General features: G+C 49.2%; 1 long non-coding RNA gene across 2 annotated transcripts; it reads right to left on the minus strand.

Moving 5' to 3' along the window:
* Nucleotides 1-2,145: 2,145 nt before the first annotated feature.
* Nucleotides 2,146-23,674, minus strand: LOC123092027 (uncharacterized). Of its 2 annotated transcripts, XR_006444075.1 has the most exons (3): nucleotides 23,284-23,674; nucleotides 22,931-23,206; nucleotides 2,146-2,209 (listed from the first exon to the last, which is right to left on the minus strand). It is a non-coding gene; the product is annotated as an uncharacterized lncRNA (long non-coding RNA). The 2 variants fall into 2 exon arrangements; XR_006444074.1 differs by lacking the exon at nucleotides 2,146-2,209 and having other exon boundaries at nucleotides 22,827-23,206.
* Between the last annotated feature and the right edge of the window lie 1,185 nt (nucleotides 23,675-24,859).

Genomic DNA, 24,859 nt, shown 5'->3' on the forward strand with positions numbered 1-24,859 from the left:
TGGCAGGCAGGTCCACTACTAGGGAGCATGGTCAGGCTCGTGGTGGTCATCGCTGGAGCAGCAGGGGTAGCTGCTATACAGTCATCATGGTGCCCGTGCTCCCGCGTGGCTCCACGAAGTCAGGGCGGAGCCGATGCAGACAGCGAGGGCGAGCCCGGGTTGTGTGGCTTGGCGGCAAGGGGATGAGCACATCGGGGGCTATGACCGGGGAAGGTGGTCTGTCAGGATGAGGCGTGGCGTAGGGAGGCAGAGAGCTATGGCACAAATCGGCACTGGGAGGGAGAGAGGTGGGGCACGGGGAGGTGCAGGGAGGCAATAAGCTCGAGGTGGGCGAGGCAGGCAGCCGGAGTAGGAGGGGAACGGGCTCACGCGGCGGGGCACGATCCCGATCCTGATCGGGTCGACAGAGAAAAGTGAAGAGGTGGTCGCTGGTGGTGCCTTTATTCACTTGCTCCGCTCGCTGCGCGCCTGAGGAAGGAACATGTAAGAGGTGGTGGCGCTGCAGCCGACGGCAGACCGGAGCTCGCTCGCTCGCTTCCTTCGGGAAAAGAAACAGGTAGGAGTGGGGGGTGGTTGCTGAATAACCTTATTTAGGAACTCTAGAGGGTTTGTAGAATAGTCTCACCCTATATATATATACAAACGGTCTATTCTGCTAATATTAGCAGAATAACTATTCTGCACACCACTTCGCCACTGCACGTTCAACAGAAGCGCACTGCATCATTTTGACGACGAGCACTGCAATAGAGACTAGTGAACTTCGTGTCAAAAATAAATTGCATGCAGTGTTTTTCTGGTACTGTTTTCGCTCTAGTTTTTTAACCGTTTATCAGAATGAGGCATATAATATACCGTTGGAAAGCTATGGATTAGGCGCAACTTCGCCATGTTGAACACGTTTCGAGATTCCTTGCGGTTTAAGAGCAGTTTCAAAAACGGCGCGGCGGACGACGAGTGGCAGCGAGCGTATTTTCGCGATTTCTTCTAAACCGCTTGTCGGAACGAAGCAAATGATACGCCGTTGGATAGATATCGTCGAGGCGCATCTTTTTCATATATTAATTTTTCTCTAATTCGTTGCGGTTGAAGAGCAGTTTCAAATTTACTAAATCGCGGAACTCTGTTTTTCAAATTTTTTGAAATTTTTGGTACTGTTTTCGCTCCAGTTTTCTAACCGTTTGTCGAAACGATACGTATGATATGCCGTTGGAAAGCTACGGACAAGGCGCAACTTTCAGATGTTGAAATGGTTTTGAGATTCCTTACGGTTTTTAGTTCATTTTGAAAATCGTGCGGCTGACTTCGAGACGCAGCGGCTGTTTTTTCGTGAAATGTTTACGAATGGCTGGTCGGAATAATTCAAATCATACGCCGTTGGAAAGATATTGACGAGACGCAACTTTTTCACGTAGAACACTCTCTCTAATTCCTTATGGTTTAAGAGCAGTTTCGATTTTATCGAAAAGCGGACACTCTGTTCTTCGCGAGATCAAAATCGTCATATTTACTGCATCGGACAAAAGAACGCATTGCTTTAGACAAAATACCGCACTGCATCAAATGGGAAAGTGCACTGCATGGTTTCTTTTTGTTTAGACATATTTTTTCTCGGACGAGGAAAGAAGAACGCACTGCTTCAGACGAAATACCACACTTCATTAGATGGGCAAGTGCACTGCATGGTTTCTTTTTTTTTAGACGTATTTTTTCTCGAACGGGGAAAGAAGAACGCACTGCTTCAGAGGAAATACCGCACTTCATTAGAAGGGCAAGTGCACTGCATGGATTTTTTTGTGGGACGTAAATTTTCCCAAACGAGGTGGAGTGCACTTCATGTCGAGCGTTGGTACTGCAGGGACGAGGTGAGTGCACTGCATCAATTTTTCTTTTTCCAATTTTCTTTCTACTGCACACAACAATAGAGTGAGCGCATCAATTTTTCTTTTTCCAATTTTCTTTCTACTGCACACGACAATAGAGTGAGCTGCACTAAAAAAATAAACTTTTCCAATTTTCTTTCTACTGCACACAACAACAGAGTGAGCGCATCAATTTTTATTTTTTCAATTTTCTTTCTACTGCACACAACAACAGAGTGAGCTACACTAAAAAAAATAAACTTTTCCAATTTGTTTTTGCACTCGACAACATAGTGAACCATTGGGAGAGAGAAGATCACTGCGGCAATGAAACAAGTGAGCTGCACCTAAAAAAAGTTTTTTTTGTTGTTTCCTTCAATGCATGTTTTCGAGAGAGCTGCGATCTATACATTGATGAAGTCATGTACCTAGGGTAGGGTCATGGACCTGTCCAAGGTACCCTCCCCAAGGACATCTTTTAGAAGAAGCCGTCTTCCAGTCGACCAAAGGGAACTCCACTCGATGGACTAGAAGACACTCGACGAACATGAAGACACTCGACCATGAAGACTCACTCGACCACCAGGATTTCAAGATCTACTCTGTATCCAAACGGTCTGTAATTAAGTAGTCTTTATGGTCATGATGACACTTTATGTAAGGCATTACCAGTAACGCCTGACCTTAATGTACTTTAACCCTCCGCTACGTGGGCTGGCTGGGGTCTTGGCGTCCTCTATATAAGCCACCCCCTCCACTGGTAGAGGGGTTCGCACCCCTGTAACTCTCACACATATAATCCAGTCGACCGCCTCCGGGGTCCAAGACGTAGGGCTATTTCTTCTTCCGAGAAGGGCCTGAACTCGTAAAACACTTGTGTGCACAACAACTCCATAGCTAGGATCTTGCCTCTCCTTAGTACCCCCCTACACTACTGTCAGACTTAGAACCACGATAGTTGGCGCCCACCGTGGGGCAGGTGTCTTAGCGACCTATTGGAGAAGTTACAATTTTTCCGATTCCCACCATCATGGTTTCAGGTGGAGTTCTGGTTGAGGGCCGCGAGATCCATCTCGGCGCGCTCACATTCGTCGCCGACGACTCTGCCTGGCTGCAGGAGGCTCCGCTCGACGTGGATGCGCTCCCAGTCCGCGGAGCTATGCACTTTCGACCGTGCGTCCATGGCGTCCTTCTGCGGCAACCGTTGACTCAGTATCGACCGGTTTTCGTGTCATCCTCCCTCCCAGATTCCCGCCGGCGTAAGCGCTCCGGTCGGTCGAGGCTTCAGCGGTGGGTGAGGCACGCAGTGGCTCGCCAGTCGACCACTGCCCAAGTTGCGGCAATCGAGCCCGACGAATCTCTCTACGGCCTGTTCGACCTGTCGAATGGCTCCGCAGAGACTGCATCCGAGTGCGACAGCAGTGATCCGGCGGTGGAGGTCCTGATGGTCAATGGGCCGCATGTTCCCCCCGGCTTTCCTGGCACCGAGGGAGGCAACGGCGGAGGCGATCCGTCGCATGACCATGAGGAATACCGCCCCGAGCTCCTCAACTCGCAGCAGAGGGAAGAGCTTCGCCGCCGGAACATGGATGCGCTTCATACTCCGATCGTTGGAGAAACCCCGGAGGCTCGCGCCTTAGAGGATGCGCGCTTGGCCAACCTGGCTGAGCGCACTCGACTGGAGAACCTTCAGCGGGCACTCGACGAGCACGCGCGGCAACAGATTCCAGACTCCAGTCGGCGCCAACTCTTTAAACCTCCGACTCAGGTATACCGCACTCCGATTCAGAATTTGGCAGCTGCAACCCGTATAGCAAAGTCGATTCAGCCTTCCCAGTCAGAGGCTGGCAGAGGCTTGATGCAGATCAGGGATTTACTCTGGTCAGTAGGAGATCAGAATTCGGCTGTGTCGCAGTCGCAGAACAGGATTCATAGCAGATCCGTGGCAGCGAATACGGTCCAGTCGGCTCATAGCCCCAGATCACCCCCGAGGCGTGAAGCGCATGGCGACCAGCACGATCAGTACAGGAACTATGAGCAGTATGATCACTGATTTGATCGCAACGATCGACGTCGAGTGCCCACTCCTCCCCCAAGAGGTGGATCATATATGCCTCGACAACAGGATGACAGACGCCAGCATAGTGGCGGGCGAAGGATTCCAGTCGACCCCAAGGAACCAGGCTTTGATGCGAGATCCATCATCGTTCAAGGTTTGGTCGACCGGAACAGAGCCCACAGAGAGGGTAATGACAGAGATGTACCCACCAGCAGCCGAGTGCATGTCTCCGGACCAGAGTGTTTCAGCAGAGCCATCAGAGCCGCGGTGATTCCTCCCAACTTCTGGTTGGCGACTGGAGTCAGCAAGTTCAACGGTGAGTCCAAGCCTGATACTTGGCTTGAGTACTACCGAGTGGCTGTTCAGATCGGCGGCGGAAATGACGAGGTGGCCATGAAGCATCTGCCTCTCATGTTGGAAGGGTCAGCCAGGGCATGGCTGAATCAGTTGACACCCAGCAGCATTTACATGTGGGAGGACCTCTCCCGAGTGTTTGTCAGGACATTCGAAGGAACGTGCAAACGACTGGCGGGACTGACAGAGCTGCAATCTTGTGTGCAGAAGTCGAATGAGACTCTGAGGGATTACATCCAGAGATGGATCACACTACATCACATAGTAGAGAATGTATCTGATCACCAGGCAGTTTGCGCCTTCAAGGAGGGCGTAAAATACAGAGAGCTAAGCCTGAAATTCGGTCGAACCGAAGACATGTCTCTGAGTCGAATGATGGAAATAGCCACCAAATATGCCAATGGTGAGGAAGAGGATCGGCTCCGGAGCGGCAAGCACAAATCAGTCGCCTAGGACACCGGAGGCGGAAATTCCAGTCGGAAGCAAAAGCGTAAAGCCGAGCCAGCCGCTCCTGGAGAAGCCTTGGTCTTGAATCAAGGAAAATTCAAGGGGAAGCCCAAGGGGCCTTGGAACCCCAAGAAAGTAAAAGATAAAGAAGGAAACGACGTGATGGATTTGCCATGTCACATCCACACCAAGAAAGATGAAGAGGGTAACTTCATTTACCCTAAGCATACCACTCGACAGTGTCGACTCTTGATACAGTAATTCCAAGGGAAGCAGTCCAAGGACAAAGAAAAAGAGTCGGACAAGGTTGAGGACAAGGAGGACAGTGACGAGGAATATCCGTAGGTCAATTCCACCCTGATGATTTTTGCTGATGTTGAAAGCAAAAACCGACTGAAAGTTATAAACCGAGAGGTGAATATGGTTGCTCCGTCAACACCCAATTACCTGAAGTGGTCTCAGACTGCCATTACGTTCAACCAATCTGATCACCCCACGCACATAGCCACCCCTGGGAGGCAAGCGTTGGTGGTCGACCCAGTTGTCGAGGGCACTCGACTGACCAAAGTGTTGATGGATGGCGTCAGCAGTTTGAATATACTGTACGCTGAGACACTGAAAGGGATGGGCATTCCGTTGTCCATACTGAGCACAAGCAACATGAGTTTCTATGGAGTCATCCCTGGCAAGAAGGCCGCATCACTCGGCCAGATTGCTCTTGACGTGGTTTTTGGTGATTCAAAGAATTTCCGCAAAGAGAAGCTGACATTTGAGGTTGTGGATTTCCAGAGTGCCTATCATGCAATTTTGGGCAGGCCAGCTTATGCAAGTTTTATGGCTCGACCATGTTACATGTACCCCAAACTAAAGATGCCTGGCCCTAAAGGCGTGATCACTATCACTGGTAACCGCAAGAAGGCAGAAGAGTGCTTCCAGAAAGGCTCAAAGATCGCCGATGCTCAGATGGTGGCAGAAGAGTGGCAGGAACACCAGAGGAATGCAGACCCGAGTGATTTGTTGCGAGCCATAAAGCCTGCTACGGAATCAGCGTTCCAGTCGTCCGGTGAGACGAAACCCATTCACATCCACCCGACCGACCCTAATGCTCCTCCGACTCATAACTCCACAACACTCGACCCCAAATAGGAAAAAGCGCTCATCCAGTTCCTCCGTGAGAACTGGGACATCTTTGCATGGAAACCTTCTGACATGCCGGGTGTACCCAGGGGACTGGCTGAGCATCATCTACGAGTCGATTCAAAGGCAAAACCTGTGAAGGAACATCTGTGACGGTCCGCCGTCCAGAAAAGGAAGGCTATTGGCGAGGAAGTGGCTCGGCTCCTAGCAGCAGAGTTTATCCGAGAGATTTACCACTCCGAGTGGCTCGCCAATGTCGTCATGGTCCCCAAAAAGGACAATTCGCTTCGCATGTGCATCGATTTTAAGCATATCAATCGGGCCTTCCCAAAAGATCATTTTCCTCTTCCTCGCATCGACCAAATAGTCGACTCGACTGCGGGATGTGAGCGACTGTCTTTCTTGGACGCTTATTCCGGGTACCATCAGATTCCTCTGTTTGGATCCGATGAGATCAAAACAGCTTTCATCACTCCATTCGGGTGCTTCTGTTATGTCACCATGCCATTCGGCCTCAAGAATGCCGGAGCCACGTTCATGAGGATGATTCAGAAGTGTTTGCTCACTCAAATCAGCCAGAATGTGGAAGCGTACATGGATGACATTGTGGTCAAGTCACGGAAAGGTTCCGACCTGCTGACTGACCTCGCTGAAACATTTGCCAACCTCAGGAGGTACGATATCAAGCTTAACCCATCCAAGTGCACATTCGGAGTTCCTGGTGGAAAGTTACTCGGTTTTCTCGTTTCCGAACGAGGAATCAATGCAAACCCAGAGAAAGTAGGCACAATACTCCGAATGAAATGACCTGTGCGTGTGCACGATGTTCAGAAGCTTACTGGTTGCTTGGCCGCTTTAAGTCGATTCATCTCTCGTCTTGGTGAGAAGGCATTGCCTCTTTACCGACTGATGAAGAAGTCAGACAAGTTTGAGTGGACTCCTGAAGCTGACGCAGCGTTTGCAGAGTTAAAAACCCTGCTTTCCACCCAGCCGGTGCTTGCTGCCCCGATCAGCAAAGAGCCTTTGCTGCTTTACATTGCAGCCACATGACAAGTCGTCAGTACTGTACTTATGGTCGAGCGGGAAGAAGAAGGGAAAGCCTTCGAAGTTCAGCGCCCAGTATATTACATTTCCGAAGTCCTGACCCCATCCAAGCAACGATACCCTCATTATCAGAAGCTGTATATGGGATTTATATGACCACGAAGAAAGTTGCTCACTACTTCTCTGACCATATCATCACAGTCGTCACCGACGCCCCCTTATCAGAGATTCTGCAAAACAGAGACGCAACTGGTCGAGTGGCAAAATGGGCGATTGAACTCCTTCCAGTTGATATCAGATTTGAGGCAAAGAAAGCTATCAAGTCCCAAGCAATAGTAGATTTCCTCGCCGAGTGGACTGAACAGCAGTTACCGACCCAAGTTCACTCGAAGCACTAGACTATGTTCTTCGACGGATCCAAAATGCTGAATTGTTCCGGTGCCGGGGTAGTCTTGGTTTCCCCCTGAGGAGATAAGCTCAGATATGTACTCCAGATTCACTTTGATTCCTCCAACAATGAAGCAGAATACGAAGCACTCTTGTACGGGTTGCGTATGGCCATTTCACTCGGCGTCTGTCGCCTCATGGTCTACGGTGACTCGGACTTGGTGGTCAACCAAGTGATGAAGGAGTGGGACGTCAGAAGCCCATCCATGACTGGTTACTGCAATGCAGTCAGAAAGCTGGAGAAGAAATTTGAGGGATTAGAGCTCCATCACGTCCCCCGACTGAAAAATCAAGCAGCCGATGACTTGGGGAAGATAGGTTCCAAAAGAGAAGCCATTCCGAGTGGCGTGTTTTTGGAGCATGTTCACACGCCGTTGGTTCAAGAAGATCCTTTCACCGAGGAAGCCCCGCAGCCAAAAAGCACCACAGATCCGACTGAAGTCGAGGTCCCAGCTCTGGTCGATTTAATCATGGAAGTCCTGGTCATCACTCCCGACTAGACAGTGCCCTATATCGCCTATATTCTGAGGAAAGAGCTCCCCAAGAATGAAGAAGAGGCTCAAGAGATCGTCCGCCGATGCAAAGCCTTTACCGTCATGAGGGGACAGTTGTACAGAGAAAGTGTGACTGGAGTCAGCCAGAAATGCATAACACCGGAAGAAGGTCGAATGATTCTCAACGACATCCACTCGGGGACCTGTGGCCATCATGCGTCCTCTCGGACCATCGTGGCTAAAGCATACCGAGCGGGTTTTTACTGGCCCAGAGCAAATGAGATGGCGAAATAGATAGTCGACAAGTGTGAAGGATGTCAATTCTACTCCAATATGTCGCACAAATCCGCCTCAGCCTTGAAGACCATTCCACTCGTCTGGCCTTTCGCTGTATGGGGGTTGGATATGGTTGGACCATTGAGAACAGGCAGAAGCAGCTACACCCATGTACTGGTAGCAGTCGACAAGTTCACCAAGTGGATTGAGGCTAAACCCATCAAGAATCTGGGTGCCGGCACCGCCGTCAGCTTCATCAGGGAGTTGATATTCAGATATGGAGTTCCACAAAGCATCATCACAGACAATGGTTCAAACTTCGACTCCGAGGAATTCAGAGACTTCTGCACATCTCAGGGTACACGAGTCGACTATGCTTCAGTCGCTCACCCCCAGTCGAATGGACAAGCAAAACGAGCAAATGGCTTAATTCTCAAAGGGTTGAAACCCCGACTGATGAGCGACCTCAAGCACGCAGCTGGTGCATGGGTCGACGAACTACCGTCGGTGCTTTGGGGATTAAGGACCACGCCAAACCGGTCGACTGGGAGGACTCCGTTCTTCTTGGTCTACGGAGCTAAAGCAGTCTTACCGAGTGACCTGCTTCACAACGCACCTCGAGTCGAACTCTACACCGAAGCTGAAGCAGAGCAAGCCCGACAGGACGCGGTCGACCTTCTAGAAGAAGAAAGAGAGATGGCTTTGATCCGATCGACCATTTACCAGCAGGACTTGCGCCGCTTCCATGCCAGAAACGTGAAGAGTCGAGCTTTCCAGGAGGGAGATTTAGTTCTTTGAGTGGATCAGCAGAAACCACACAAGCTTGCTCCCACTTGGGAAGGTCCATTCATGGTCACCAAGGTTCTCCACAATGGAGCATACCGCCTTTACAATGTCAAGCACTAGATTGACGAGCCCCGAGCATGGAACGCGGAGCTGCTCCGCCCCTTTTATACTTAAGTTTTCACTCGGATGAGTTGTAATAAAAGTACTTCTGTAGTTTATTTTTCAAAGACAAGAGTTTCATAATTTTCCCCAGTGATTGTTATTGCTTTTGTTCTTATAAATCAGTCCCCCAGTGGGTGGCTTAGCTGCGAACCCGTTTCACCTAAGTTTGTAAAAAAAATCCTACCGAGTGGTAAGCTAGGCTTCCACTTGGAGGCTTAGCTGCGAATCCGTTTTGCCTAAGTGTTTGAAAATCCTACCGAGTGGTAAGCCAGCCTTCCACTCGGGGGCTTAGCTGCAGTCCAAGTACTCGCCTAAGTTAAACAAAATCCTACCGAGTGGTAAGCCAGCCTTCCACTCGGGGGCTTAGCTGCAGTCCAAGTACTCGCCTAAGTTAAACAAAATCCTACCGAGTGGTAAGCCAGCCTTCCACTCGGGGGCTTAGCTGCAGCCCAGTGCTCGCCTAAGTTTCTAAAAATCCTACCGAGTGGTAAGCCAGCCTTCCACTCGGAGGCTTAGCTGCGAATCTGTTTCGCCTAAGTGTTTGAAAATCCTACCGAGTGGTAAGCCAGCCTTCCACTCGGGGGCTTAGGTGCAGTCCAAGTACTCGCCTAAGTTAAACAAAATCCTACCGAGTGGTAAGCCAGCCTTCCACTCGGGGGCTTAGCTGCAGTCCAAGTACTCGCCTAAGTTAAACAAAATCCTACCGAGTGGTAAGCCAGCCTTCCACTCGGGGGCTTAGCTGCATCCCAGTCCTCGCCTAAGTTTCTAATAATCCTACTGAGTGGTAAGCCAGCCTTCCACTCGGAGGCTTAGCTACGAATCCGTTTCGCCTAAGTGTTTTATAATCCTACCGAGTGGTAAGCCAGCCTTCCACTCGGGGGCTTAGCTGCAGTCCAAGTACTCGCCTAAGTTAAACAAAATCCTACCGAGTGGAGAGCAAACCTCCCACTCGGGGGCTTAGCTGCAGCCCAGTGCTCGCCTAAGTTTGTAAAAAATCCTACCGAGTGGAGAGCAAACCTCCCACTCGGGGGCTTAGCTGCAGCCCAGTGCTCGCCTAAGTTTCTAAAAATCCTACCTAGTGGAGAGCAAACCTCCCACTCGGGGGCTTAGCTGCAGCCCAGTGCTCGGCTAAGTTTGTAAAAAATCCTACCGAGTGGAGAGCAAACCCCCCACTCGGGGGCTTAGCTGCAGCCCAGTGCTCACCTAAGTTTCTAAAAATCCTACCGAGTGGAGAACAAACCTCCCACTCGGGGGCTTAGCTGCAGCCCAGTGTTCGCCTAAGTTTCTAAAAATCCTACCGAGTGGAGAGCAAACCTCCCACTCGGGGGCTTAGCTGCAGCCCAGTGCTCGCCTAAGTTTCTAAAAAACCTACCAAGTGGAGAGCAAACCTCCCACTCGGGGGCTTAGCTGCAGCCCAGTGCTCGCCTAAGTTTCTAAAAAACCTACCAAGTGGAGAGCAAACCTCCCACTCGGGGGCTTAGCTACAGCCCAATGCTTGCCTAAGTTTCGAAATCCGGTCGAGTGGAGAACGAGTTTCCCACTCGGAGGCTTGGTTGCAGCCCTGCGCTCGCCCAAACATGACGAGCACAAGTCGATTGCAATTTGTGCTTCATTCCTACCTGCAAAAGAGCATTACAGATACTAGTATATATTCCAACCCAAGGAAGATGGTTGTTCGAAAGCAGAAGCAAACATATATCAATGGCAAATCAAGTTCGGATAACGTCCTACGGATCCAGAAGTGCTCAGGCATCAAGCCTGCTAAGGTTTATCGGTTACAAAAATCACTCGGCATTCCGAGGCAAATTCAAATCATCAAGCATAGAAGTTTTTTACCCCTCCTGTGGAGGGCTGGAAGGCGCAACAAACTCGTCCAGGTCGATCCCATCTGCGATCCGAGTGGCAGCAGCGATGAAGGTCTCCATGAAAGAACGGAAGTCATGCTTCCTAGTGTTGGCCACCTTGAGAGACACCAGCTTGTCTTCTCTCGCTTCCTTGCAGTGGATGCGGACTAAGGACTGAGCAACGTCAGCACCACACCTGGCGGAAGACTTCTTCCATTCTTGCACTCGACTTGGAACTTCGTTCAGTCGAGTCATCAGTGACTGAAGGTCGTTCTGAAGCGTTTCTTCTGGCCGGAGCGATGTGTCGATGCGCGATGTTGCAGCTTTCAGTCTTGCAAGGTAGTCGACCACTGCAGCAATGCGAGACTCGAGGCGGAGCATGTTCATAGCGGTTTCATCTTTCACCGGAGAGTTGATGGGATCCAAGCCAGTCTCCACTCGACTAGTCTCCTCTTCAAAGTTTTGGCAGAATTCTGTGGACACGATTCGAGGATAAGCTAATGGTCCTACAGTAAGTCAGTAATTACCAGTCGGATATAACAAGTTACCTTCGAGCATGAGGAATAGCTTCTTGGCGAGTCCTCCCAGATAAACCTCCAAGTCATTCTTCTTTCCCGCCAGTTCGCCAGCTTTGTCGCTCAGGACCATATTGGCATTCTTCAGTCGAGTGACTTCCTGGTTGGCCACGTCGAGAGCAGCTTTCAGATTAGTGTTTTCCTCTTCAAGTTTGTTGACAGTAACCAACTTTTCTTCTGCAAGTTTTGTCTTGTACGAAGCCGTTTCTGCGACTCGGCGAGGTCAAGATCCTTCTTCTTCAGAGCATCCTTCAGTTTCTCTGCAAAAATCACAATAAGATCAGACCCGGGGACAGGCAAGAAGCAAAGACAGTCGTCAAGATTCTCACCAAACATACCTTTTGCCTCCTCCTTCGACTTTGTGAAGTTCTCTTGGACAAGCTTCATGTCAAGTTCAAGCTAGATATGCTTGTTCTCCAACTCGGTATAATGAGAAACAAGGTCACAAGATTTCTGCGAAAGTTCAGTCGACAGACATCAAACACAGATCACTTCCGAGTGACTAAGAGAAAAATCGTAGTATTTCTAAGACTACAACTGAATCTAAACATTCAACTGTAGTCTCGGGGACTACACCCAGTGGGTGCACTCAGCGTGCCCCCGCTAGTTCTATCAGCTAGACTCAGAGTCGATCAGTCGACCGGAAGCAGCTAACTTTCAGCAGTTAGACAAAAAAACGAAGAATTATTTAGACCATAGCCGACTGCCAGTAGTCGACCACGGTCTCGGGGACTACACCCAGTGGGTGCACTCAGCGTGCCCCCACTGGTTCCATGATCCCACTCAACCAGTTCGAGTGAAACAAGTAAAAGTGAGAAATTTTAAGACACAAAGACTACGGTCGACTGCCAGCAGTCCACCATAGTCCCGGGGACTACACCCAGTGGGTGCACTCAGCGTGCCCCCACTAATCCTGACATTCCAATTGACACACCCAGTGGGTGCATGACAAACATCAAGATTTCCAGTCGATGTTTAACTAACCTGGACATTACTCTGGAGAGCTGAACTTGCGTCATAAGCTGCTTGGCTGGCGGTTCGGGTCGCCTTCACCTGCTCCATCATAATCCCGGCCTGGCGTATGGCTTCCTTGGCAGCGCTTGCTTGGTCCTCCGGGAAGTGGTAGGTGGAGAATAGAGAAGGTGGATCAGCACTCGACGACGAAGAGCGGGAAACCGTCAACGGGTCCGCAAAGGACACAGTAGCTCGAGCAACGTTGCTCCCCTCTAGAATTAGTGGTTCAGGTGCTAACACAACCTGAGCAGCCTTGCCAACAGTCACCTTCCTGCTCCTCCTCGGCCTTAGGGGCGCTTCATCGTCATCGTCAGGAAGATCGATGACAACGCTAGGTGGAGCTGCAGAAGAAGTTCAAAGTCAAAAATAAAGATCCAATCGACCAAAAGCGAAACTGCGCAGATCATACCAGGATGATAAGTAGCAGCATCTTCCATTTCTTGATCCTCATGCCTGGCTGAAGTATCAGAAGTAGCAGCACTACGATTTCAAAAATCAGTCGGTCAGCGATTGAGTCGACCAAGAATATATCCATAGGAAAAACATGAGTTATGCTGTTACCCAGAAACAGTCGGAATCTCCATCCTCATCTTTGGTAGGGCCTTCGCCGGTTTTGTCGGGGCCGCTCGGGGTTGCTTCGACGCCCTCTCAGTTGGCGCCGGTGAAGTCGTCCGAGAGCGTTTCGTCGATTGACCAGCAGACATGACTCCCTTGCCGCGTTCGACCGCAGGGTCGTGGGAGAGCTTGGACCTTCTTTCAGATCGGGGAGGCACAACTTCCTCCTCCTCTTCCTCCTCATCTTCCTCCTCATCAGAGCCTGCTTCTTCGTCACCGTCATCACCATCCGATTCCCACTCCTCTTGACTTTCACCTCCACTTCCTTCCTCCTCCTCGGCCTGCGCTTGCGCCCCGTTGGGCATCGAATACAACTCAGTGGTCTCCTGAAAGACAACAAGCAAGACAAAAGTCAATCGACTGGTCCGCGACGAAACAGAATAGACGGAACGAGAGTATAATCGGAGAAAAGTCATCATACCTTGTCTGCCACATAAGATTGGTCGAGTGGTGGGATCCTCCTGGCTACACGAGGATTGTCCTTGTTCCCTGTGATGGCAGTCATCCACCTGTCTAGTGTGGCATTATCGACCTCCTTTGGGTGGACCCGAGTGGTGTCTTCAGTACGAGAATACAACCACATCGGGTGGCCCCGGTACTGGAGTGGTTGGATGCGTCGCCGAAGGAAAACCTCCAGAAGATCCATGCCAGTCACAACGTCACGAATCAACTGGACTACCCGCTCCATCAGCATTTTTACTTGAGCCTTCTCCTCCGGAACTACTTTCAGAGATGATGGCTTGTTCACTCGACTCATAGAGAAGGGAGGGAGCCCAGTCGACTACCATGGCGTCGGCTGGTCTTGGCAGTAGAACCAGGTCGACTGCCACCCTCTGACTGACTCGGGAAGGGTCATAGCTGGGAAAGCGCTCTTACTCCTCATCTGGACCCCAAGACCCCCACACATCTGGATTACCTGAGTTCTCTCGTCATTGGGGCTGGCCTTCTTCACCGTCTGAGAACGACAGGTGAATATGTGTTTGAAAAGGCACCAGTGCGGCCGATAACCCAAGAAGTTTTCACACAAAGATACAAAAGCGGCGAGATAGGCAATGGAATTGGGTGTAAAGTGGTGAAGCTGAGCCCCGATGAAATTTAGAAACCCTCGAAAGAAAGGATGCGGCGGCAGAGAGAACCCACGATCTACATGAGTCGCTAAAAGGACACACTCACCCTCCTGAGGCTGCGGCTGCCACTTCGTCCCCGGGAGCCTCACCGCCCCGAGCGCAATCAGGCCTTCGCTGGCCAGGTCGTCGAGATCCTTTTGGGTGATGGTCGAGCGGATCCAATCACCCTGGATCCAACCTTGCGGCAGACGGGACCGCGACGAGGATCCGCCTCGACTGGTCGCTCTCCCCTTCACCTTCACTGTCGCCTTCTTCGCCCGCTCCAAAGCCGCCGTCCTCTCCTTCACCATTGTCGCTGACGAGGGTGGAGAGGAGCGGCAGTGCTGAGCAGTTGGCGAACGCAATGGGGGAATCTGGAGACGAGGCAGGGGAAAATGAGGGAGCACTATTCAAAAACCTCCGCCCAGTCCCTTATATGGAGTCGCTTCTGAGTGGCTGACGGGTAGGCCCGGGCAATCCTGTCAAATCCCAAAACAGTCACACATGCGATACGTGGCGAAAAAGGAGGCGCGGGAATCGAGGCGCCTCTGCCTTATCCCATCCGAGTACCGCGGTCTTCTCCGCTTCGCGCGCTTCCCAGAATTCAGATCCCACTAAATCCGCTAACCGCAGGGCAACTTGTCAGACAGAAGATCTCTTGCGATACGTCGCTCGGAAATCTCCAAGTTCATAAAGTTCACTCGACAGATATGAAGAATGGATCAAGGTGACTGAAAGAAAGTTGACATCCTCACTTGAACGTCATTAATCCAGAACAAAACACCTTTACAACACCAGGAAACAGGTCGAAAAGTTTGCCAATTCCTGCCTCACTCAAACCTCGATCCATTCGGGGGCTAATGATGAAGTCATGTACCTAGGGTAGGGTCATGGACCTGTCCAAGGTACCCTCCCGAAGGACATCTTTTAGAAGAAGCCGTCTTCCAATCGACCAAAGGGAACTCCACTCGACGGACTAGAAGACACTCGACGAACATGAGGACACTCGACCATGAAGACTCACTCGACCACCAGGAGTACAAGATCTACTCTGTATCCAAACGGTCTGTAATTAAGTAGTCTTTATGGTCATGATGACACTTTTTGTAAGGCGTTACCAGTAACGCCTGACCTTAATGTACTTTAACCCTCCGCTACGTGGGCTGGCTGTGGTCTTGGCGTCCTCTATATAAGCCACCCCCTCCACTGGTAAAGGGGTTTGCACTCCTGTAACTCTCACACATATAATCCAGTCGACCGCCTCCGGGCTCCGAGACGTAGGGCTGCTACTTCTTCCGAGAAGGGCCTGAACTCGTAAAACACTTGTGTGCACAACTACTCCATAGCTAGGATCTTGCCTCTCCTTAGTACCCCCTACACTACTGTTAGACTTAGAACCACGACATCCGGCACCTGGAATTCTGGCTGGAAAAGGAGCAAACATTGGAAACCTATTCTGCACAACCTGAGGATGAATGGCTAGTACTAGCAGAACTCAGCTATTTCTTCCGTGTTCTTTGTGCGAAAGAACTATCGCCTTGCGTGCTAGAAGAAATGGAAGAGTTGGCGCCGGAGTTGATCTACAAGTTAGAGAAGATCTTTCCACCGGGCTTCTTTAATCCAATGCAGCATTTGATTTTGCATCTCCCGACCGAGGCAAGATTTGGGGGGCCCGTGCAAAATCGTTGGTGCTACCCAACTGAGAGGATGCAGAAGATGCTTCGAGAAAAATGTAAAAATAAACGTAGAATTGAAGCATCGATGGCTGAGGCATTAATCACTGAGGAGGCGGCAAACTTCGTGACAGCACACTACGAAACCAAAAATCATCATTTGCATAATCCGAAGCCTCGGTACAATGCTGACGAGCCTAAAAATGGTGGATCCAACCTCAGCCTATTCAAAGGGAATCTCGCACCAGCCAGTGTTTCAAATCAAGTATCTTTGGATAACGAAGAATGGCAGACCATTTCGTTGTATATCTTCAACAACCTGATAGAAGTGCGGCCGTACATCGAGTAAGTTCTCGGTACATTGTTTCGCAACTTCTATTTCCTTTGAACTGCTCTTATTCCTGGACATTTCATACAGTCAATACGTCGCCCTATTCTCGTATGGAGCGGTGATCCAAAAGGATTCCATCGAAGAGTATGAGCTTCTCGCAAAGCAAGGAGGCGGCTATCCCGGTTTCATCTCTTGGTTCAAACAAACGGTAAATTCTATTAGACAAGTTCATTTCATTCGCTAATTTGTGCGTAATGCAACAATCCTTTCATATTAAACTTGTAGGCTAATTCATGGTCTATGGACGCCGAATTGAGACAAGTCGCTAATGGTTTTGACTATAAGGTCCATTCATTTGACAAATACGACATCAACGGGTATCGCTTTCGTAACTATGGCAAAGAGCTATCTATGGCCGACCAAAAGTCTACAAATTGTTGTGTATCTGCTATCGGCGAAGGAGGTACCGAGTATTATGGGAGAGTTGAAGCAATTTATGAACTTCTATTCTATGGTGAAAACCCACCGAATGTCATAGTCTTCAAATGTTATTGGTTTCAGCCGAAGGAGACTAGAAGGACTCATGAACATATAGGGCTAGTTGAAATCAACCAAAGCACCCATTTAGATGTGTCCTGATGTATATATTAAGGCTCAACAGGCGACCCAAGTATTCTATCTACCGTGGGCCTGCCAAACTAATCCAAATCTGAAAGGTTGGGATGTCGTTTATGAAGTGCCGCCACGTGCTAGACTATCTCCCCCAAAGGAAGATGATTATGAACCTCACATTAACCCAGGCACATATGAAGGAGAATTCTTCCAAGAGACATGTCTTTCCAAAAAGTGTTTCAAGAACCGGTATACTTCACCCCAAAACATTAAAGTAGACAGCGATAGTGAATCCCACATCACCCTAGAGGAGGAATAAGAAGAGCCGGAACAAGAAGAGGTTACTGCTGCGGATGACCTGTCAATGCTTGACTGATTACGTAAAGGTGGCCTTCCACATGTTGATGCCACTGAACCCTATGAGCCCATCATTGATTATAGTGATGATGATGATTATGCATTTATTGATGATACTGATCGAGATTATTAGTAGTGTCAGGTATTCAATTTTTTTATGTTGTACTTGAAGATGATACACTTAAGTGATATATATATTATTATTCATGTCGGTATTTTTTTATGTTGTACTAATTTTGTTTACTCTTTGTCATGGCAGGTGTTGAAAGATGGAAGGGGAGCCGACTGAGGCCAAGGAAAAACATGCCCAAATTGAAGGTGTGCCACACCATCAAGGTAGCTCCAGCTTATATCAGTTCGGGCGGAATTGGGTATGTGGTTTGCTTCATGATTAATGCAATTCATTCATCATGCTAGCTTGAGCCCTTTAATTACTAATTTACTTTGTTTCTCTCTTTTAGGCATGCTACAATAAGACGGATAAGGTGCCAGAGGGGTACGACATGTATGCCATGGCCCACACTGCCTCTTACAAGCAAGTCAAGGGGAAGGCGAGGAAAGGGGAGGAGTTTAACCCGAGCCAGATTCCCTACAATCCAGAGCAGGTGATGATATCTAGTGGCGGGAGGTCCCGTGGCTCCATAGCCATTGATTCAGAGATTTCTCCTGAGACCACGGTGAGTTTAATTTGAATGGACGTTACTTGCTAGTCTTAACATTTGAGTGTCATCATGCTAACGAAACATTGGAAATGATCTTTGGTGCAGCGTAACTCCACACAAGCATCACACGATCCTTCTCCAGCTACTGGCACGAGCCAGCCCGCTCCTACACCTCCATGATCAAGGTAAGTTTCTCTAGTTTTTTACTTAACAAATGCATAAAGACCTAGACTTAGCTTTATTTCCTCCAATATGCTTACCTTAATGACCTAGAGTTAGCTTCTTTTCCTCCAAAATGACTTAATAAGCTTACTGACCTCCAAAACCAGCCATTTTACCAAAGTTAGCTCTAAAACGATCTATACTTAGCTTTGTTTCCACCAAAATGACCTAAGTTAGTTATAATATGGTTAGTTAACTAGGTTTGCTCAATAATGACATGTACTTAGCTTACTTATGTAAAAACGGTATAATTAGCTTAGTTAGCTCATAAACGATCCATTTTACCTATGTTAGCTCTAAAATGATGCATTTTACCTAAGTTAGCTCATAAACGATCCATTTCACCTAAGTTACCTCACAAACGATAGCGTGCTTCTTCTTCTAGTCTTCTTCTTCAAGTCTTCTTCTTCTAGTCACCTTTTCCTAACTTTCTTATTTGCCATTTTGCAGATTTCATTCACTTCTCGGAAGCTAGCTTGCTATGATGGAGTGCGTGTTTTTTTATTTCATTCTCTTCTAGTATTCTTCTAGCTTGCTACGATGGAACTTGCTATCTTGATGAAACTTTGCATTGTAATATGTATGTGCAACTTCCTAATGGTTGCAACTTATGTGTATGTGCAACTTGCTATGTATGAATGGATGGAACTATATATGTATGTACGATGAAACTTATGTGCTGTTAAATAGCCCTGTGAAATATATCTATATATGTCATATATATTTGCTGTGAAAATTGTTGGATTCAGAAAAAATAGAAAAAAAGAGCCAATATGCCAACAGCCGCGGACGACAACTGAGGCATGTGGCAGCCAACTGTGCTTCCTGGGAGCTGACCCATTTAGTCAGTTTGCCTACAGTGGCAGACGGCAAAGGCAGGAAGAATTTTGCTGTCAGCGGTGGACGGCAAAGGCAGGACGAATTTTGCCGTCAGCGGCGGACGGCAAAGTCCTGCCGTTAGCCACCTAACGGACTAACAGCGAAATTTTTGCCGTCTGTGTTCTTTGACCTCCACTGTTGATGGCAAAGGCCCCTTTGCCGTCAGCCACCAAAAGCGGACGGCAACGTAGCTCTTTACCGAACCTTTCTTTGTCGTCCATGTTTGCCGTCTGTGGCGAACGACAAAGACCTTTGCCGTCCGCCATTCATGCCTTTTCCGTCCGCCGTGGCAGACGGCAAAGTAGCTGATTCCTATAGTGTAAGCTATAACTATTATGTTCTTAAGATTAAGGATTAAGAATTAAGCCTAAGCAAAAATATCTGCAGTTAACTACTACAGTAGACACCGCCTACTCTGGCTAGTTCACTAAACCAGGTGTTTGTCCCCTAGTGCACTATGCATAAAATAAAGGTGAGATAGATAAGGAAAGGGAGTTGTGCTGGTTGCTGCTCTATGCCAGTATATTCACACACGCTCACTCCACTCTCTCTCTCTGTCTCTCTCTCTCTCAACTAAGCTGTCGATCAAGCTCAGCACAGGAGCACTGGGAAAGACAGAACATAGCCACTAGATCAAGCTGGTGGTGGTGGAGAATTAGAATAAGGAGATGACAGGACCTGGTGATCAAGGTAACATACATCTCCCAATTAGTTTGTGGCTCAAACTTATGCTAATATGATCCTGGAATCCAACAACATTTCCATAAAATTATCTAGTTTTACTTATGGTGCACAAAGTAACAAGTATTGCAGTGCACTTCGAAAAAATGAAGGAACTTCTCTCTACCACACGTAATCTTATTCTTTCACATTGCTTGTCTTTTCCTTTTTTACTCAATAACTGTAAGCACTAATACTCTTAACTGCACTATAAAAACTGAACCAAATGAACTCGATTGGTGCTGCCATCTCACCCGTCATTGACGGTGCAATGAAACATTTTTTTATAACTGGTGTTTGTTCTTCTCAAAGTATATTCCTTAATCGCAATGGCTAACTGCTGAAACTATATGTAACAGTCAAAACACAAACAGAAAGAACCAGATTTGAGAACTTCAGAAACTATAAACTATGTAACTGTTGAACTATACACAACCGCTACCAGTGCCTACTAGTATTTTTCGGAGAGAACAACCATGTAGAGTTAAAAAATGCTAACTACGTTGGGGGGAAGTTGATGCTGCTCGACGCCTGAAGTGAGGCCGGCTGGTTTAGGGAAATTAAATTCACCATTTTCACGTAAAGCTACCTGCATAGGCGGGCTGGGTTAACTTCTATTTTTAAATTAAGCTAACTTCATAAGGTCGTTGAAGCAGAGATATGGAAGCCATGAATCTAGAGGCAGGAGAGGAACCTAGAGGTAGGGGAGGAACCACAGAGTCGTGTGCCAGACAGGGGGTAGAGGGAAGCAGCAACCGGCAATTTGGGGAGCAAGGGAAGAGGGTCGGCGTCCTACGTCGCCATGGCCATGGCCAACCTAGCATGAGGTCGGGGGCGTGGTGGCACTGGAGGCAAGGGTGGAGGGGGTTGGCTGGGTGGTGATGGGGAGAATGAGGCCACCGTGGGAGAAGCATGGCAGAGGCCACCGCGTGGCAATGACGAGTCCATCAGTCAGATCTCGTGGATGGGAGCCAGGTCGAAGAAAGGATGCTGGTGAAGAGGGGCACCGACCGATGGCTGTAGGTGGAGCGAGAGATGTGCACGGCTGTGGCAGGCAGGTCCACTACTAGGGAGCATGGTCAGGCTTGTGGTGGTCATCGCTGGAGCCGCAGGGGTAGCTGCCATACAATCATCATGGCAGCCGTGCTCCCGCGTGGCTCCACGAAGTCAGGGCGGAGCCGATGCAGACAGCGAGGGCGAGCCCAGGTTGTGTGGCTCGGCGGCAAGGGGACGAGCGCATCGGGGGCTATGACCGGGGAAGGTGGTCGGTCGGGATGAGGCGTGGCGTAGGGAGGCAGAGAGCTATGGCACGAACCGGCGCTTGGAGGGAGAGAGGTGGGGCACGGGGAGGTGCAGGGAGGCAATAAGCTTGAGGCGGGCGAGGCAGGCAGCCGGAGTAGGAGGGGAACGGGCTCACGCGGCGGGGCACGATCCCGATCCTGACCAGGTCGACAGAGAAAAGTGAAGAGGTGGTCGCTGGTGGTGCCTTTATTCACTTGCTCCGCTCGCTGCGCGCCTGAGGAAGGAACATGTAAGAGGTGGTGGCACTGCAGCCGACGGCAGACCGGAGCTCGCTCGCTCGCTTCCTTCGGGAAAAGAAACAGGTAGGAGTGGGTGGTGGTTGCTGAATAACCTTATTTAGGAACTCTAGAGGGTTTGTAGAATAGTCTCACCCTATATATATATACAGACGGTCTATTCTGCTAATATTAGCAGAATAACTATTCTGCACACCACTTCACCACTGCACGTTCAACAGAAGTGCACTGCATCATTTTGACGACGAGCACTGCAATAGAGACTAGTGAACTTCGTGTCAAAAAAAATTGCATGCAGTGTTTTTCTGGTACTATTTTCGCTCTAGTTTTTTAACCGTTTATCAGAACGAGGCACATAATATACCGTTGGAAAGCTATGGATTAGTCACAACTTCGCCATGTTGAACACTTTTCGAGATTCCTTGCGGTTTAAGAGCAGTTTCAAAAACGGCGCGGCGGACGACGAGTGGCAGCGTGCGTATTTTCGCGATTTCTTCTAAACCGCTTGTCGGAACGAAACAAATGATACGCCGTTGGATAGATATTGTTGATGAGCATCTTTTTCATATATAAATCTTTCTCTAATTCGTTACGGTTGAAGAGCAGTTTCAAATTTACTAAATCGCGGAACTCTGTTTTTCAAAAAAATTGAAATTTTCGGTACTGTTTTCGCTCCAGTTTTCTAACCGTTTGTCGAAACGAGACGTATGATATGCCGTTGGAAATCTAAGGACAAGGCGCAACTTTCATATGTTGAAATGGTTTTGAGGTTCCTTACGGTTTTTAGTTAATTTTGAAAATCGTGCGGCTGACTTCGAGAGGCAGCGGCTGTTTTTTCGCGAAATTTTTACGAACGGCTGGTCGGAATAATTCAAATCATACGCCGTTGGATAGATATCGACGAGACACAACTTTTTCACGTAGAACACTCTCTCTAATTCCTTATGGTTTAAGAGCAGTTTCATTTTACCGAAAAGCGGACACTCTGTTCTTCGCGAGATCAAAATCATCATATTTACTGCATCGGACAGAAGAACGCATTGCTTTAAACAAAATACCGCACTGCATCAGATGGACAAGTGCACTGCATGGTTTCTTTTTGTTTAGACATATTTTTTCTCGGACGAGGAAAGAAGAACGCACTGCTTCAGACGAAATACCGCACTTCATTAGATGGACAAGTGCACTGCATGGTTTCTTTTTGTTTAGACGTATTTTTTCTCTGACGGGAAAAGAAGAACGCACTGCTTCAGACGAAATACCGCACTTCATTAGATGGGCAAGTGCACTACATGGTTTTTTTTGTGGGACGTAAATTTTCCCAAACGAGGTGGAGTGCACTTCATGTCGAGCGTTGGTACTGCAGGGACGAGGTGAGTGCACTGCATCAATTTTTTTTTCCAATTTTCTTTCTACTGCACACAACAATAGAGTGAGCGCATCAATTTTTCTTTTTCCAATTTTCTTTCTACTGCACACAACAACAGAGTGAGCTGCACTAAAAAAATAAACTTTTCCAATTTTCTTTCTACTGCACACAACAACAGAGTGAGCGCATCAATTTTTATTTTTCCAATTTTCTTTCTACTGCACACAACAACAGAGTGAGCTGCACTAAAAAAATAAACTTTTCCAATTTGTTTTTGCACTTGGCAACATAGTGAACCATTGGGAGAGAGAAGATCACTGCGGCAATGAAACAAGTGAGCTGCACCTAAAAAAAGTTTTTTTGTTGTTTGCTTCAATGCAGGTTTTCGAGAGAGCTGCGATCTATACATCTCTTGACTACTACGAGGCGGGGCGAACGAACTACAGTGAAATGCAAGCCGGCGCCGGCGCACTGCATTTCTCAGAAACAACACCGCAACTGACAAAGACCAGAGATAAAGAACAAGGGAACGAGTGGCGTGCAGTGAACTTGTTTCTTTTATAGTCTCATCTGGGCTTGCAGTGCACTTTTTCCTCACTCTTTTGCTGGTCATTTTTGTATCTGCAAAAATAACAAAAGTAAACCTCAAGAACAAAAACAACAGACTAGAGTGCACTAAACAGCCAACTACAGCTTACTCCGGCGGCAACTGAACCATAGCACAACATCGTGAACCCTGAGCTGATGCTAGCCATCTCCGCGCTTGTCGTCTATGGTCCCTGAGGGAGATGCACCCACATCAAACACATTAAAAAGAAAAGTAAAAACCTTACTGAACTGCAACAAAACAATATCTGGAAAACACTAAACTAATTAGTGAACTTCACCCAGCCCCCAAGTTGTTCAGCTGGTCCTCTATAACCGAGCATGATCGGAGGAGGCGGGCAGAGGTGGGAGTCACCACCCATGTCGCCGGAGCAAAGTGGGAAGGGACAACGGCGACCGAAATCAGATGCAGGCGATGCCAGGCGAGCGCTGACACTGGAGATCTTGTCAGTGATGCGTCGAGTACCGGCGGTGGTTGTGTCCCTGCTGCAGCATAGAGAGTGAGAGAGGAAAGGGACGAGCGAGAGAGGAGGGAGCAGGGGAATAAGGGACACTCGCCTGGGCTAACTCAACGGTGGGGACTGCATCAGGCGCAACATGCCAACTACACGTATTGGCGAAGAGAGCTGCAAGTGACTCGGAACTCGCCGGATCCCACACAAACGCACAAAAGCGCTGCCCAGCTCGATGGAACGGGACGGGATAGGTGGGGCGCCAGGAGCACGAACGGGATGACACCGGAGCTCGTCGGTAGGAAGCAGGGCTCGCTGGGGAGGTGCGCAAGCAATTGATCCATGCAGCAGAGGAGGAGTGGGGAAGTGAGGGAGTTGTTGGTCGACACTGCACACCGCTGACGAAGCGAACTGCACGCAGCGGGAGGAGACCACATCAGAGGCTTGCCCGTCGACATGAAGCAACAGGGACGGGGAAGGTGGAGCCGGGGCGGCCCTACCCCGTGGGGACTGGTGGAGGCCACCGTCATTGTTGTTGTCTAGGAGCCGCTGTCCTGCGCCGTTATCCACCGAGAGGAGCGCGGGCAGTGCGGATCCCACCGGATCCGGTACCGCGAGGGGTGCGGTGGTGGCCGCAGGGGAGGGTGGCGTCACGGCTGTGCACTATAGGGGTGCGGTGGTGGCCGCGCGAGAGGGTGGTGGCGCGGCGCGCGTGGGAGAGGTTGGCGGCGCACCATGGCGGTGCGGGGAGGCAGGTGGTGGGGGAGGGTCTGGTGCGACGATGCGGGGGAAGGTGGTGGTGCGGCGGTGGCGCGAGGGGAAGCAGGGGAGGTGGTGGTGCGGCACCGGCGCGGGGGAAGCACGAGAGGTGATGGTGCGGCGGCCCGACGGGGGGAAGGGGAAGCCGTGGGGGGAGAGGGAGAGGATTTAGGTGGGTGGGGAGAAGATAAGGTGGGATTTTCTGTTGGATTAGTCTGTAGCTAGAGTTGCTCGGTGGTATTAGCAGAATAAGAAAGTGGTGTGCAAAATAAGGTCTTAAGGGTGTTATTAGAATATATATAGGTGCGGCGAGAGTGTGGACAGTGCAAACGCTAGCGAACAAGCGCGGAGGCTCCAACTTATATAGTACTTATATAGTACTCGTGTATACTACTAATATATAGTGGAGTGATTTTCTTTTTCTCTCCATAACAATCGTTTTAAATTGTGTAAGTAC

This window comes from Triticum aestivum, chromosome 4B, assembly GCF_018294505.1.
Source record: "Triticum aestivum cultivar Chinese Spring chromosome 4B, IWGSC CS RefSeq v2.1, whole genome shotgun sequence".
Taxonomy (NCBI): Eukaryota; Viridiplantae; Streptophyta; class Magnoliopsida; order Poales; family Poaceae; genus Triticum; species Triticum aestivum.